General features: G+C 36.7%; 1 protein-coding gene across 2 annotated transcripts in view; it reads right to left on the reverse strand.

Annotated features, from left to right (window-relative positions):
- The window catches only part of LOC105925643 (leucine-rich repeat and fibronectin type-III domain-containing protein 2), a 190,251-nt gene that overhangs the window by 70,301 nt on the left and 104,983 nt on the right, over positions 1–14,967 (reverse strand). The window lies entirely within an intron of this gene.

Raw genomic sequence — 14,967 nt, forward strand, 5'->3', positions numbered from 1 at the left:
CAGTGATCTTTAAAACATACAACCGGGTGCACACCTTTTGAATTAGTTTTTTTATTGATCTCTGATCCACTCAGGGTCAAAATTATACATCACTCCTCAGATTTTTTTATGCTTGTATTGGTGAGGTTATGAGGTGACGAGGCAGCGCCTAAACTAAGTCAGTGTAATGTCCAGAGTCACTAAATATCTCTTGTCAGTGCTGAGGTGCATCTTATTAAATTAGAATATGAACAGATTCAATAAAAAAACGAAAAAAAATAATAATAATAATAAAAAAAAAAATATATATATATATATATATATATATATATATATATATATATAATGTTTGCTTATATTGTTGTTTGAGATGATTATGGCTTACAGCTAAGAAAAAAACTAAAATAATATCTTTTGAAACAATCAACTATTCTATAAGATATATAAAAATTACTTGAGAATATGTTGACAGACTCAGACCTAAGTTAATGTGCTATGCTGTGTACACAGTCAATGCTTGGTCAGGGTTTTTCGCATGAATTATTGCATCAGTATGGCATGGCTCATGAAGCACTGACTCCAGCTTTGGTTTACACAGATTTCACAGAGTTTTAATGTCTAATATTCAATGACCATTTCGGCTGCTCCTTCTTAAACTTTAATCCTTGATCTTAAATCCAGGACAAAAATAAAAGCAAACTCAGTCAGGCAGCTCATGGTGTCCTTTCAAACGGATACTTTGTGATAAATGCATCAGAATTTGGTCATTTATATTTGACAAGAAAAAAGATTAATCAGTCCAGCGATATCTGCAATGCGCTTCTCAGAGATAAAAAGGGTAAACTGTGGGACTAAATTAACGTTACAAGTGTGATAAAGACCTATTTATAAAGCATTAAAACCCTCACAAAGGATACCTTTGGGAGTTTGCGTTGTTTTGAGGTTCTGCTAATAGATTTCAATGCCTTGAGAGCAGCAGTTTGCTAAATAAATGCAACCTTTGCTTTTGTGTCAGCCAGACACACAAGCAAAGTCTGGAATAAGTGTCCCTTTCCAGTGATTATGTATGTGGGAACACATATCGGAGTACCTCGAGGCTTGTAGCACTGTTATAATATTTACTAAGAAGGAATCAGGGGAAAGGATAAAAATCCACTTTTCCTCCCCCTGTCAATGTCCCACAGTTGTAAAATCCTGCCCTTGAACAAGCAGAGGGCTGTGCATTTTGTGTGTCTGATTGACAGGCCTTTAAAGTTGACTGCCTGCAGCACCCAGCAGCACCTGTAGCAACTCACACACCCACGCACGGCACATGCATACTTAAGAACACACTTCTGGTCTAAAGGGTAGGTTACCAGCAAAAACAATATAGAACATTTTGTTAATCGCATTGAACTTCCAAAGGTCAGAGATACATTAGGATCTCAAAAGAGAGCAGAAGTCAAAGTGGATAAAATAATTCTGTATATGGGTTTTCTTAGATCTAGTTAAATTTACTGGGAAAAATAAAGTGATCTTACAGTAACGGCAAATAAGGATCCATGGAAATGGTAGGAAAGAGAAAAAAAAATACATTTTAGATAGGATGAAAGACTAAGTTGCTTCAGGGTTCAAACTCCCCCCTTTTCTCATGCAGACAACTTAATAACCAGGGTGAATCAACACAAGTAAAACAATTAATTACACTATTTTTGCTCTTAACTGTTCTAAATTACTAAATTCTTCAACCACACACACACTGTACTGAATTATTGATGAAGAGTACTTAAAAGAGTATTTGAACAAGAATATAAGAGATGGTGTGTACCCCCCCCCCCCACACACACACACACACACAGTAATCTAATTCTTGTGAATATTTAATTTACTGTTTTACTGTATGTCGGTAAACACTGAATAGGATTGTCTAAAATCTGACAGAACATTACTTGGCAAAAACCAAATGTATCTCTTTCAGTATGAACTGAGTTTATACAGGGTTTACAACTTAAGTGAAATAAAATAAAATAAAGAAAACTGCAACTGATACTATATATATATATATATATATATATGTGTGTGTGTGTGTGTGTGTGTGTGTATATGTATATGTATATCTATATAGATAGACCCTGTGACAGACTTGCAACCTGTCCAGACTGCGACCCCACATGGGACAAGCATGAACGGAAAATGGATAGATAGAGAGAGAGAGACTCACTGTGTAGAAAAATGTGTGTTTTGTTTTTTCTACTCTGTTGTCAGGAACGGCTGAATTTAAAGGCTTAATTGTTACACTGAAAGCCATCTAACTCTGAGGGAAACGTGGGTGTGAAATGTTGCACGTAAGCACTGGGGCATGACATTGAATTATTTTCTGGGGTCAATTACAACTCAAGCAGACAAAACTATACATGAAATATTGGGTATTTCTCCACTCGGTGTCTAAAGATAAATTAGTTAGAATAATAAGAAATAACCAGGGCTACAAATGTAATTTGTCTTCATCAAGGTGTGGTTTGTCCATTTTATTTGGCAAAACAACAAATTTCAAGAACCTTGGTGGAGAAGTGGGTATCATCGAAAGAACTGACTTCTAGACTGGGTTTATTATGAGACATGTTACTCAGGCACGTTACTGGTTTCATCATTTGATAGATTTAACTATGATATTTTGTCATCTACAATAACTTCTGATATAATTGCCAACTATTTGGATCAAATCAAATTTGTCAAATAGAGAACATAGATGGATTCAATGTCACTTGACTTCCTTCTTCCCAAAAAATGGTCATGGGGGGGGGGGAACTAGATACTACTAAATTAATGGAAGTCAATGCAGCTTGAGGGCTAATGACTGAAATGGTAAATGGACTGAATTTAAATAGTGCTTTTCCAGTCATGCTGACCACCCAAACCGCTGTATAGCCACATTCACCCAATTGCTCTCAGTAGCACGCACACATTCATACATCGAGAGGCAGCTCTGTAGGCAACTTGGGGTTAAGTGCCTTGCCCAGGGGCACATCAAGATGTAGCAAGGGGAAGCTGGAATCAAACCCACAACCTTCCGATTGCCAGACAACTACTCAAATCACCAAGCCACAGTCGCCCCCAAAATGAAACATGGTGAAATGACAAATGTAGGTTAAAACTGATCTTTTAATTTGATCAAATGATTATTGTTTCTGGATCAAATGTTAGCTTTTTGGAGTCTCACTTGAAGCTGAGCAACATTCAGCTGAGGAAGCTAAAGATTAGCTACAACCTGAGTTTTCAAAATACCAATAACATGAAATGTGGAAAAAGCAGTTCAATAAGAAGGGTTAACTGTTGTATTGCCAACAAAGATTTCCCCACTGATTTTTGAGATTTTAAATAAGCATTTATTTAACTCAAATCTATTTAAAAACATGGTATTTTTTATTTATTTTTTTTTTTTTACAATTTGTACTTCTTTGACATTGTTTTTTAATCTTGTGGGAGATGTATATTTCATTTTCCATCAAGATCAAATTTTATTTGCAAAGCTTAATTTGGTACGGTAATGAATAATTTATGGCTTAACTGTACATATATAAGACTTCAGAGTAAAGTGACTACAGTCACTTCAGCCTTTCATTGAAGTCCATACTTAAAATTCTGATGTGTGAGGATTTCAATATTGTTTGTGACTTTCAATCTCTTGTGTTTTATCTTGGATGCTCAGGCTGTTAAGTTAGACCCTCAAAACCTTAAACAGACAAGACCTTATTTGACAGTCTAACTTAATAAATGAAAATAAGGCTTCTTCCAATGAAGAAATCATGAACTGCTTAAATTTACCACACCCATTCATATGGGATGCTTTGTTTTTACCGTTCAGCTTTCTCAGTGAACCTAAAAGTGTCCTCCTCTTCTGAGGAGCCTAAAATGAAATTTCATTGGCAGCTCTATATCTGATGGAAAAGCTATGAGTCTTATTTTCAGGACATTCCTCTCAAGGGGACTGCAGTTGCTGGGTTACAAAAACATATCTCCAGTGACAGCCAGGATCAGTTTCTTGACATGGTCTTGGTTCTCTCTGCAGTTTTGATTATTCACTAAGGAAAAAGTGACACTGACAGACATAGCGATGTTCCATAAGATGAACCATGGTGTGCTGTGAGAAGAGCAAGACAGAAACAACAGCTGTAAGCTGTGCAGAAATGATATGGATGAGAAAGTGGCATGAGCAGAGAGAGGATTTTGCACAAATCAGCTGTTGTCTCGCTAAGTCCACACTCTTACATTTATCACAACGTTCATTACTTTTTAATTAATGACTCCCAAAGCATACTGCTTCCCCCCAAAAAAAGTTCTGGGGAAAAAGTCATATTATGACTAGCATGAATGTAATTTATTTACGGCCTTAAATGTTATACCTACAACGTTTTCATCAAAACAATTAATATTTCAAAAATGATCCAGAACATCTAGTGGTGCAGAATAAAAGCACAAATTTTACTGAAAAGTTAATATATAGTACATAAGTAATTGTTTTATCAATTTTGACGGGTCCAAATACCGCATTTTTCGGACGATAAGGCACACCGGATTATAAGGTGCACTGTGAATTATTCCTCCTTAACACAGCTCTCTCCTGAGAGGGAGCATTATCTGTCTCTGCCAGGAGGACAGAGTGGTTGGACACTGCCCTATTTCTAACATAAGGCCAGTATAAAGGGAACTTTTATATTGAATTAACTTACTTGGTTTATTGTTGCAAGCTTGTACTTGGGGCACAGGCTTGCCCTACATGAATGCACTTCTAGTTTAAACATTACTCATGAGGAGGAACATGGCACGCTTCCTGCATGCTCAGTATGAGCAGTATAAGTCCATTTAAATGTTACAAATTCCAAGAATAGATGTCAAACAGCATACCAGGATTGTCCCAAAGGACTGTGGATGCTACAAAAGTGCTTATTGTCCCAATATTAGTGTCTATGTACATTATGAAATATATTTCAGCCTGTATGTATAATTTGTACCTTTCCTGGTAGGAAGAAGGTTAAAATTACATGAATTTTGTGTATAAACTACAGACCCAATGCCGTGATAATGTCATTGCCTCTTTGAGCACTCTCCATATTGAGTTTGTATTTCATACATTATAATTACTGTTTGGCTGTGTTTTAATAGTGGAGGATGGAGCCAGCATTGGCTATTTTATAAAATCTGGCCAATATGTAAAATTTAAAATACATACAGTAAGGCGTTTCTTTAAAAAGCTGTACAAATGATCATTAAAATATTAGATTCTTAAGTACAAGCCTAGAATGTTCTTAGTTTATCCATTTAAATTTTGTCAGTGACCTGAAACCATATATTTTTAGGTTATTCTATTATTGGGGAGCAGTCTATGCATTTTCAAAAAATTAATTAGGTTTCCCAAAACAACAAAACATTTGAATTTCATTAAAAAAGTACATATTTTTCATACAATGTGCTCTCCATGCCACATGCAGCACATAAAAGAAAATGGTGAATAATTGTCAGCTGTTATCACCTTCAGTGCCTGTGGTTCTTCAGTTTAATACCTTGTCAGACACATTAAACTCCTCTTGTGGTACAACATTTTACGCCCATTCCCCTCCCTGCCATGGATTAAAAAGAAAAAAAAATCCCTTCTGCAAGCCATTTATAAATAGAACATCCTATCACTCTGAACATATTTTTGGATAAGGAGCTAAAGCTGCTAAACTTTTAGATTTTTTTTTCTCCCTTTGAGCTCATCTTGTTCTGCTGCTGTCACCAGACTTTTAGCTTCATTTGTCAGAGGGTGTCATGCAATCGCATAGCTGACGTATTATGAGTCGGGTCGACCACCGACAAGCGCAGCTCCCAATTCGTTTCACTTGTTTCTACGATGACTCACAATAACAGGTTTTTATTAGGGAAATCCAGAGAGCTCAACTTCAAAGGGGGGTTAATATAGATCCTCTCAGCATTTGCCGCTCTGCCACAACCTTTACATGAGACGTTGAGAGGATTTTTATGGCTTTAATTTGTTTTTCCACACTTAAACTTCAGAGGGAGTTTGGTTGTACAGCATTAAAACAAAAAAAAATTAATAACATAAAAAAAGACGGATAATGTTGCCTGAATACTGGCAAAACCTGGAGAATGACTGTGACCTAGTATTTTTTTTTATTTCTCTATACTTCTACTGCTGACAAAGAGAAACAGGCAGCATCCTGACGCACGCTGTACATGGGAAGTTAAAGATATTTTCACACACTGCCAAAAATGAATGCCGCAAGTAGGGTGCAAAGCATGAGGGAATAGAAGAACTGTCTAGAGAGCCTTGCGGCCAAGCTTAATGAGGGGGATTAGGGAGCCGTGATGGGGCCGACAAGGCCGGTGTCTGGTGGCCCCTACTTCTCTCCTGGGACAATGAAAAAGAATGGAAGAGGAAGTGCCGGTCGGAATAGGAAGCCAGATTGTTAAACCGACCGGTAATCGTGAGATCGCAGGGTGATGCTAACATGTTAACATCTCCTTGATAACCTGCCGAGAGAAGATGGAGCACGAATCAAAATTTTTTTTTCTTTGCTGCACATACGTGTTGTAGCTTCAGGGATATATTTACACTTAATTATTTAATTTGAGAAAAAGATATTTTGCCAATTTTCTGTTCCTACAGAAGGCTACATGTATTTTTTGAAAAAAAAAAAAAAAGTGGCAGACCATTGCATTTTTGACAAGACATTAATGTCTGCTATGGTAGAATGGAAAAAAGTTTGTATTTAACATGTAACGTCTAACCACAAGATTTGAGAAGAAACATGAGAAATTGGATCAAAGTTGTTAAGAACATCCGAAAGAAACATTTTTGACTCCTTTGTTGGATGTGGTCACCACTCAGTGAGGACCTTAGGCTTAAAAAGATATTTTAAACCACATTTTGGAATTAATTTGGTTAAATTATTATTTATTTTCAGGAACATTACTAAAGCACCCTCCACACTTTTCAAGTTGTGTAAAAAGCTACAAAATATATATATTTTTGTCTCGCAGCACCCTTATCAAGCACTGAAAAACATAAACTTCAATTTGAGTACATTTATTCAGCATTAAAAATCCTACATCATAAAATCTATATTTTTTTGCAACATCACTGGTGCTTAATGTTTTTGGCATATTGCATTTGTACAGTTCCTGGAAAATGTATTTACCTGAGGTCCTCCATTAAATATTTGTGATTTATGCTTTCATTTATGCTTCTCTTTTTTGACATTGCATGACACATGCCCATTTCTCGTAGGCACTCTTAAAAAGGAGAAACATGCCATTAAAGTAAGGCAGATTTATATTGATCTTTATATAGTATAGTAGCTACAATCAAATATTGGCTTGAATAAACTTGTGCATGTCTATTTTCAGAACACTAATTAAAACATTTAAATTAGCAAGAACTGTAACAAACAATAATAACAAGCATTCCAATTAAATTTGTCCTCTGCATTTAACCCAGCCATTAGGAAGCAGAGGGCTGCCACTATGAGGAACCTAGGGACCATTCTAAGCCAAGGGTTTTGCTCAGGGACCCAGAGTGGCAGCCTGTAGGATTCAAATCTGGGAACTCTTAGTTTTCCCAGACCGCAAGCTCCCTGCTCTAACCACGCAGCAAAGTCTCCCCATAGCAGGTCCTCTTTAAAGGGTGGATGACAACACTGGTTATCTAACTAGCCAAAACTTGAGGGGGGTGCAAAGAAAAGCTGTTTCTGTCTTACTATGACAAATTTAAACAAGCTACATTCATCAAAAGCTGTTGGAACTTTAATTGAAACAATCTGTTTTAGTTAGATGAGACTAAGAGTGAAATATTTGTCAAAAAAAAATAGATGTAGCTCTTGCATAAAACAAATGCTTGATATGTGGATGAGCACCTCATGCTCACTGTTAAATACTGTGGAAGATTGATGATGATGCAGGTCTGTTTCTCTTTTGATTGATCTTGAAAGCCTGGTAGAGTGCAAGGCATCCTCAACTCCTAAAACAACACAGATTTTAAATAACAATCTAGTGCACACATATGTCTTCATTATGCTATTGGGCTTTAATATTGGTGTAAAAAAAAGTTACTCTGTTTTAGAAGCAACAGCTTATTGATGAAAGTTTAGAACATTTGATTGAAATGGTGTATATACATAGGTTATGTTACAATATCATACAAATTAAAAAATATAATACACATATTACAGATCAGACATATCCTTAATTCACACTGCTTTTAAAACTGGGGTGAAGCCACACATTTTTCCACTTGGGATAGCCGTTATTACATATTTTTCTCTATTAAACTAAGACCTAATCAAGAGGTTTTGTGTTCCTATTTATAGATAGAAGACAGCTAGTTAGTGCAATCCCCAGTCTGATTGGTGAAAGTCCAACAACAGCTCTTCTGCAAATTAAGTACCGGCTGAATAATGCTGGTTTATAAAAGAAGCAGATGTGACAATTAAAAGTATAGTGGCCCAAAGCAAATCTGTGTGCTGCCTCACCCCCAAAGGAAACAATAAAAAATTAGGATAAATGAAGAGAAACTCCAGAGAGTTCATTTTCTAACTAAAGGAAAGAAGATGACACTGCCTGACAGATCTGCAAGAACAAAAAGGAAAGTGAAGTAGATGGAAAGTAGATTACTGTTTGGGGTCCCCAAGTACAGTTCATTGTTAAATGAAGAAGAATGATCAGACTACTATGGTATTGTGTGGTTTTGTGGTATACAATCCCTTTTATGGACAAAACAACTCTTTTTTGTACTGATACAAAAAGTATTTTTTCTTCACTGTTAAAAAAAAATGTCTCATCCAGAAATTACAAGTGCACATTGTGGTGAAATTTTACAAAACAGAATGATGCATCTCAGGGCTTTATCTCTGAGAGAATAACAATTTGTCATTATGTTATATAGTGACAGCAGTAAAAAAGTAACTTAAACATCCAGCAATGGTGCGAGTATATTTATGGATATACAACAAACATTTTATTATGGTTTATTTTATATGGTTCCATCCTGAGAGTAGTCAATACATTACGTATTCAGAAAGAGGAATGAAAAAAACCTCTGTGAGAGCTGCAGTCCTGTGAAAAATCCTACCAATCCCTGCCATTCAGTCCAAATGGAAAGAACCAGTCAGATGCCTTCATGTCTTGTCCTGTCTATGCAGCCCTCTGTCCCTCGAGTTCTCTGTGTGTGTGTGTGTGTGTGTGTGTGTGTGTGTGTGTGTGTGTGTGTGTGTGTGTGTGTATCATCATCTATTGATTGTCCCACATGGCAATTGTTGTGATGCGCTCACATAATGCCAAAGCACTTTCATGTTCTTTGCTAGTTTCGCTTGCTGGCTGCGCATGTGCACTTTTGGTAATTATTTATAACGTTATCGTTGGTGTTAGCCATTTATTGTAGCTCTGCTGCTCTCACCATATTCTTTGAAAATGACAGTTTGCTTCACAAGAAGCAAACTGTCTTACAAGTTTATGAGAAGAAGAGGAAGAAGGAGAAGGCCTCAGAGGAAGGAAATAAGACCAGATTGTATTTGGGAGATTTTTTTCACACAATCCCCATGAGGAGCTGAAGCGTAGGTAAGATGGTCTTGCACGTGAACAGTTATTCAAAGGGGACTAGGGAGTTTCTTACCTACTTTTCTGGAGAAATCCTCCACTCTACCTTTAATACAGTGAAGCTATATCATTTTAATGATACAGGAACACACAGAGCAAAAGATTAAGACATACATGTCAACTCACTCTGAGTTAAAAGCCATGAAGAAAAGGTTTGTTTTTAAATAAGTTTTAAAAACATCCCGAGATGGACTCTAACTAACCTCCAGCGGCAGCTCATTTAGGAGCCACTGCTGCAAAGGCTGAGTCTGGTCCACTGATCTAAGAGCATGCAAAGGGAAGAAGCTAATACAAATAAGAAGGGGCCAAATTATTCAGAGACTTAAAAACAAATAAAATAATTTTGACATGGATTCAAAACTTGACAGGAAGCCAGTGAAGGGATGCCAGAGTTCTATGCTCTTGTTTACTTGTACCAGTTGAAAATCATGCAGCAGCATTTTGTACTAGCTGTAGACACGAGAGTGAGTCCTGGCTAACTCCAATCAAAAGGGTGTTACAATCTTCCAGGCATGAGGCGATGGAAGCATGGACCACCGACTCTATGTGGCATTGAGGCAGGAGGGGCTTAATTTTTGACAGCTGCCTCAACTCAAAGAAAAAGGACTTAACCACAGAATTGACATGTGTGTCAAGTTTTGGGCTGGGGTTCATTTTTATACTTGCATTAGTGGTGCTGGGTTTTTAATGAGGGGCCAAAGAGGGGAAAGCATAACCTCTGTCTTGTTTTCATTAAAACTAAGGAAATTCACAGTCATCCATTCTCTTATGTCAACGGGACAGTCAAAGAGAAGCTGAACAGAACCAACGTGTTTTAAAGCAAAATAGACCTGGCTATCATGAGCAAATTATAATGGCAAAGTTGCATTTACATGTTGTTCGCATTGCAGACCATTATTTTGCTCCTGAACATGCCTTTACATAGGGATGACATGTTAAACACTTGCCTCTTGTTTGCCTTCGGTGTGAATGTACCATAAGAGAGTACACAACTAAACAATAGCTATGCTTACGTGCACAAAATTCCACGATTGAATATTGTTTCTTATTAAGCAACAATTTTGAGCTCTTTTATTTTTTTCGAACAGAAAGGTTGTATCAGGAGTCCCAACTGTTTTGGTTCCGCCACTTAACAACACGGAAATACGTCACATTTACATTGGCTGCACATGTGCACTCCGTTTGCCACATTCTGAATAACTTAAGCCTGACATGTGCTTATATGCACGTTGAGCGGATTATTTATGGGCATAAACCACCCCTCTCATTCGGATAACAATTTTATTCTGATTGAGCCTAATCCAATGACAATATTCCAATTTGTGCGTTTAGATGACGCATTTGTATTCTGATCGGCCCTTTATTCCAATTATTTTTGTCCATGTAAATGTAGCTAAAGGTAGGTACAGAAGAAAACGGCAGATCATCAACTTGCACAAAGAGTGTGAATATGTTTAACCAGCTGCATAAGCATACATCTTTGTTAATGCCATCCTCCTCACCCCCTCAGTTTCGAAGTGGTACACCACAGTTTCCAAAGTAATTTACTATGGTTGGATTGGAGGGTTTATTGTAGTTGTCATGCTTTAACGAAGTGGTAATGGCATTTTAGGATGTGAATTAATCCAAACATCCATTTCTGGTTTTGTTTCTAAAACAAGCAACATGACGGCATCACACTGAGAAAAAATCTGCTCTTATAAATTTAAAATCTGGATATTTTCAACACAAAATAATTAAATAAGAATTCTACAAAATTTTTGAGAAAATTAACCCAATTTGCCTGGCAGATTGTATCTAAACTGCTCTTCATTCCACAGTGTGTGAAGAGTCTCCTTCCCACCACTTATCTAAAACTCCTCATCTGTTTCCTCCCTCCAGAAAGAAAAGGTGAAACAATCACGGATTAACTCAATGTCATGGCAGCTTTGCCTCTGGGATAATGGGGTAGAGTGACTTCTGCAGGGATAGCAGAAAGTGACGCCAATTTTCAATCAGAAAGAGAAAAATCATAATAGGAAAGAGGCTGTGCAGACAGATTAAGATTCAAAGCCAACTTTTGATAATCTAAGCTTTCAGGTATTCGCTGAATGATTGCTCTGCTAAATAATATTGACCATATCCATGTCTTTTTTTAAGTGGATAAATCTGACTCTTTGGTTTCATTGGATGTTTTTTTCTATTGCATTGAGCTTGCTAAAATGCTGTTTATTCCATTTTTAACTAAAATGTTTTTACTTGAATTTGACATATTTGAACTGTTGGTGGAGCAGTTGCAGAGTTGGAAAGCTCTTTTAATGACAGACTGCTGCATCCTAGATGCTCAAAGGAGCTCTTCTGCAGATCCTTTATCCCAGCTTCTATAGACTCTGCAATTTCTGATGCTCAAAACTCAATAAGTGCTTACAAACAGGCTAATAGTTGCACAAGTTCTTGATCTGATCATCAATCATTTACACTGACTCTCAGACTCCAATGTCCATTTGAACATGCAGCAGCTTCTCTCAGGTTTTTGTTTGTACAATCATACACGTTGCATAGTTTTTCTCACATTGTTCTGTAAATTGTCTTTGAATTAGTTTGTTTTTCATTGCTAATCTAGTTTATACTGTCAAGCCTGAATTTCCCCATTGTGAGACAATAAAGGTATTTGTCTTATTCAGCATTTTGTTTCTGCAGCGAGGTTTCTTCCACCGCCACAGTTGTAAAAATGCTTTGTTTCAAATTGAGCTTCTGATCATATGGACAGTAAAATGAGGTAGTCTCTTTCTATCAGAGAAAACAATTTGGTTCTTTGCAAGGTACATACTTGCTTAAGGGATATTAACATCTTTGCTCTACAATTCTATCTGGTCTACTGTTTTGCAACACAGCATTCTTAGTAATATCTCCACTTAGATGGTATATGGTTTTATTGCTACCGATATAGCTTGAAAACTGTTGGATTTTACCTATATCAGTGAGTTTTGAAAGGAGATCCAGAGCAGTCGATACATGGTGTAAAGAAGATTTCATTTTGAGTCGTGTGTGCCTAATGTTGTACCAAAGTGTTTGCTTAGCTAAGTGGGCGTTTCTCACCATGATGAGTGTCTGTCCACAAAAACTGCATCTACAGGCATCTTTAACACATAAATGTAGCAGAGAGACAATCTATCAAACAGCCTCCAGTTTTAGCTGTCATGGATGATGATCTTAAAAAAGGAAATAAAACAGTCTGAAATACGTTTGCTGTCAGAGAAAATGATACCGAGTGGTGAAAAAAATATATATCTGACAGCTAAGTGAGAGTCTGTGATGAATGGACAAAGTACAGGAATATAGGCTTTAACTGATTTTATGTTTAAGGAGGGAAAAAATGTTCAAAGATGAAGATTTGCTTTGATATTGTCTCAGGGAAAGGTTCACTACAGGATGAATATACCATGTTTTTCTTGTACACACTAAGTTAAAGTGTTATATTTAGAAAAGAAATGTGCCAGATGAGGAAATATTTGACCAATCAATACATGTAATGTGATGTCCAGGAAAAGTTACCAACACTGAGTCAAAAGAGCTAAATATTGTCTTTGATTGTGTCTGTGTTATATTCATTATGGTTACATGATTCATTCTTCATTCTTGAAGCTTAATAATTAGTTTAGATTGTAATGCTATAGAGGTCTACCCATGTTTAACCTTTTAACACAATTATTTAATTTATCCTGCAGCTTTTTAAGAGCAAATTCTTGGTTCAGATACAATGCCAGATACAAAACTGATACTGAACTTTTCCTTGCTTTGTCATCTTTTCCACATGTTTATCAAGCCACAACCAAAAATGTGTGTCTTTCCTCTTGCAAACTCAAGCACACCAAGACTGGATTGAGAGACTCAGAGACTGTCATAGATTTTAAAACTGGATTTAAATCTTGTTTTGTGCCACGAGATCTTGTTACGCCCCTAGAGCTTATATTAGTCCCTACTAAAATAAACACTATAAATTAACGATAGATAGATTTAGATTGTGTTCAGAGCAAAAGCATAATAGAGACATAAAAACAGCACAATGTGGAGCTGATGCTTTGCCGTGTTAGTAGTCAATCTGTGCTACACAAGTAAGAAAATGGACAATGGTTGGTCGTCACTGGTTTAGCTTTTCAGTGGTTTAGGTCCTACCTTTCTCATAGAAGTTGTAATGTGATGATGGATGATTTTACCTTTGCTTCTGCTGTCCTCCCCTGGGAGGTACCCCAGGGTTTCCTTTTTTGTCCTATCCTGTTCTCACTTTATCTTATGCCATTACGTTCTATTTTTAAAAAGCATGCGGGTATATGTGGATGACTGCCAGTTCTACTTCCTTGTGAATCATAATGGTTCCACTCAGTCTCTATTGGAGTGTCTCAATGATGTCAGATACTGCATGGCACTTAATTTACTCCATTTTAATGAAAAAAAAAGACTGAGGTTTTGATTTTTAAATCTGGTAGCTCCAGTAATATCCCCACCTTTGATTTTACCTTGTTGGTCCCATATGAAAAATCTGCTATCCCACAATTAGGGGTGAAAATGGATCTCTGCGTGAAATTTGACGGTCATGTCAGAAGCGTGGTTAAATTGTCTTTTTTTCAGCTGAGGCGCCTGTCGAAAATCAAACCCTTCCTTTCTAGGCCTCACTTAGAGACAGTGATTCACGCTTTTATTTTTTCATGTCTGGATTACTGCAACTCTTTTTTTTTATTAGAGTTAGTCAGGCCTCACTCTTACAGCTGGTGCAAAATGCTGCTGCACAATGTGTAACTTGTACAGGTAGACAAGAACACATAACTCCAGTTTTGGCATCTCTTCATTGAATTCCTATTTAGTTTCAAATCCATTTTAAATGTCTTTTGTTTGGTTTTAAGTCTTTGAATAGTCTTAGCTTCTTATTTTTCTGAACTGTTGCACCTTTATATGCCATCTCGTGCTCTTAGATTGTGGAATGAGCTGCCGCTGATGGTAAGGCAGGCCCCATCTCTTACTGTTTTTATAACCTGTTTAAAAACACATTATTTCTCTTTGGCTTTCAACCCAGTGTTATAATATTAATATATGTCTGTTAATATTGCACTCTGTCCTTGTATCTGTTGTGTTTTTTTATTTCTACTTTTGCATATTTGTTTCACTGTTTTATTGTTATTTGTTTTTATATTTGTACAGCACTTCGGTCAACTGCTATTTAGAAATAAGTATGGTATGATAAAATTAGATATTCCTCCCGTTGAACCATTAACTTTGTTCAATTAAAGTCATGACAGGCTACATCTGGATTAGGTAAGCACAGTGTGGTGATGAACATACTCCATGACCCAGTGGTCTGCTGGTGGGCAGAACCTAGGGAAA

The sequence above is a fragment of the Fundulus heteroclitus genome, unplaced genomic scaffold (genome assembly GCF_011125445.2).
Source record: "Fundulus heteroclitus isolate FHET01 unplaced genomic scaffold, MU-UCD_Fhet_4.1 scaffold_55, whole genome shotgun sequence".
NCBI classification, from domain to species: Eukaryota; Metazoa; Chordata; class Actinopteri; order Cyprinodontiformes; family Fundulidae; genus Fundulus; species Fundulus heteroclitus.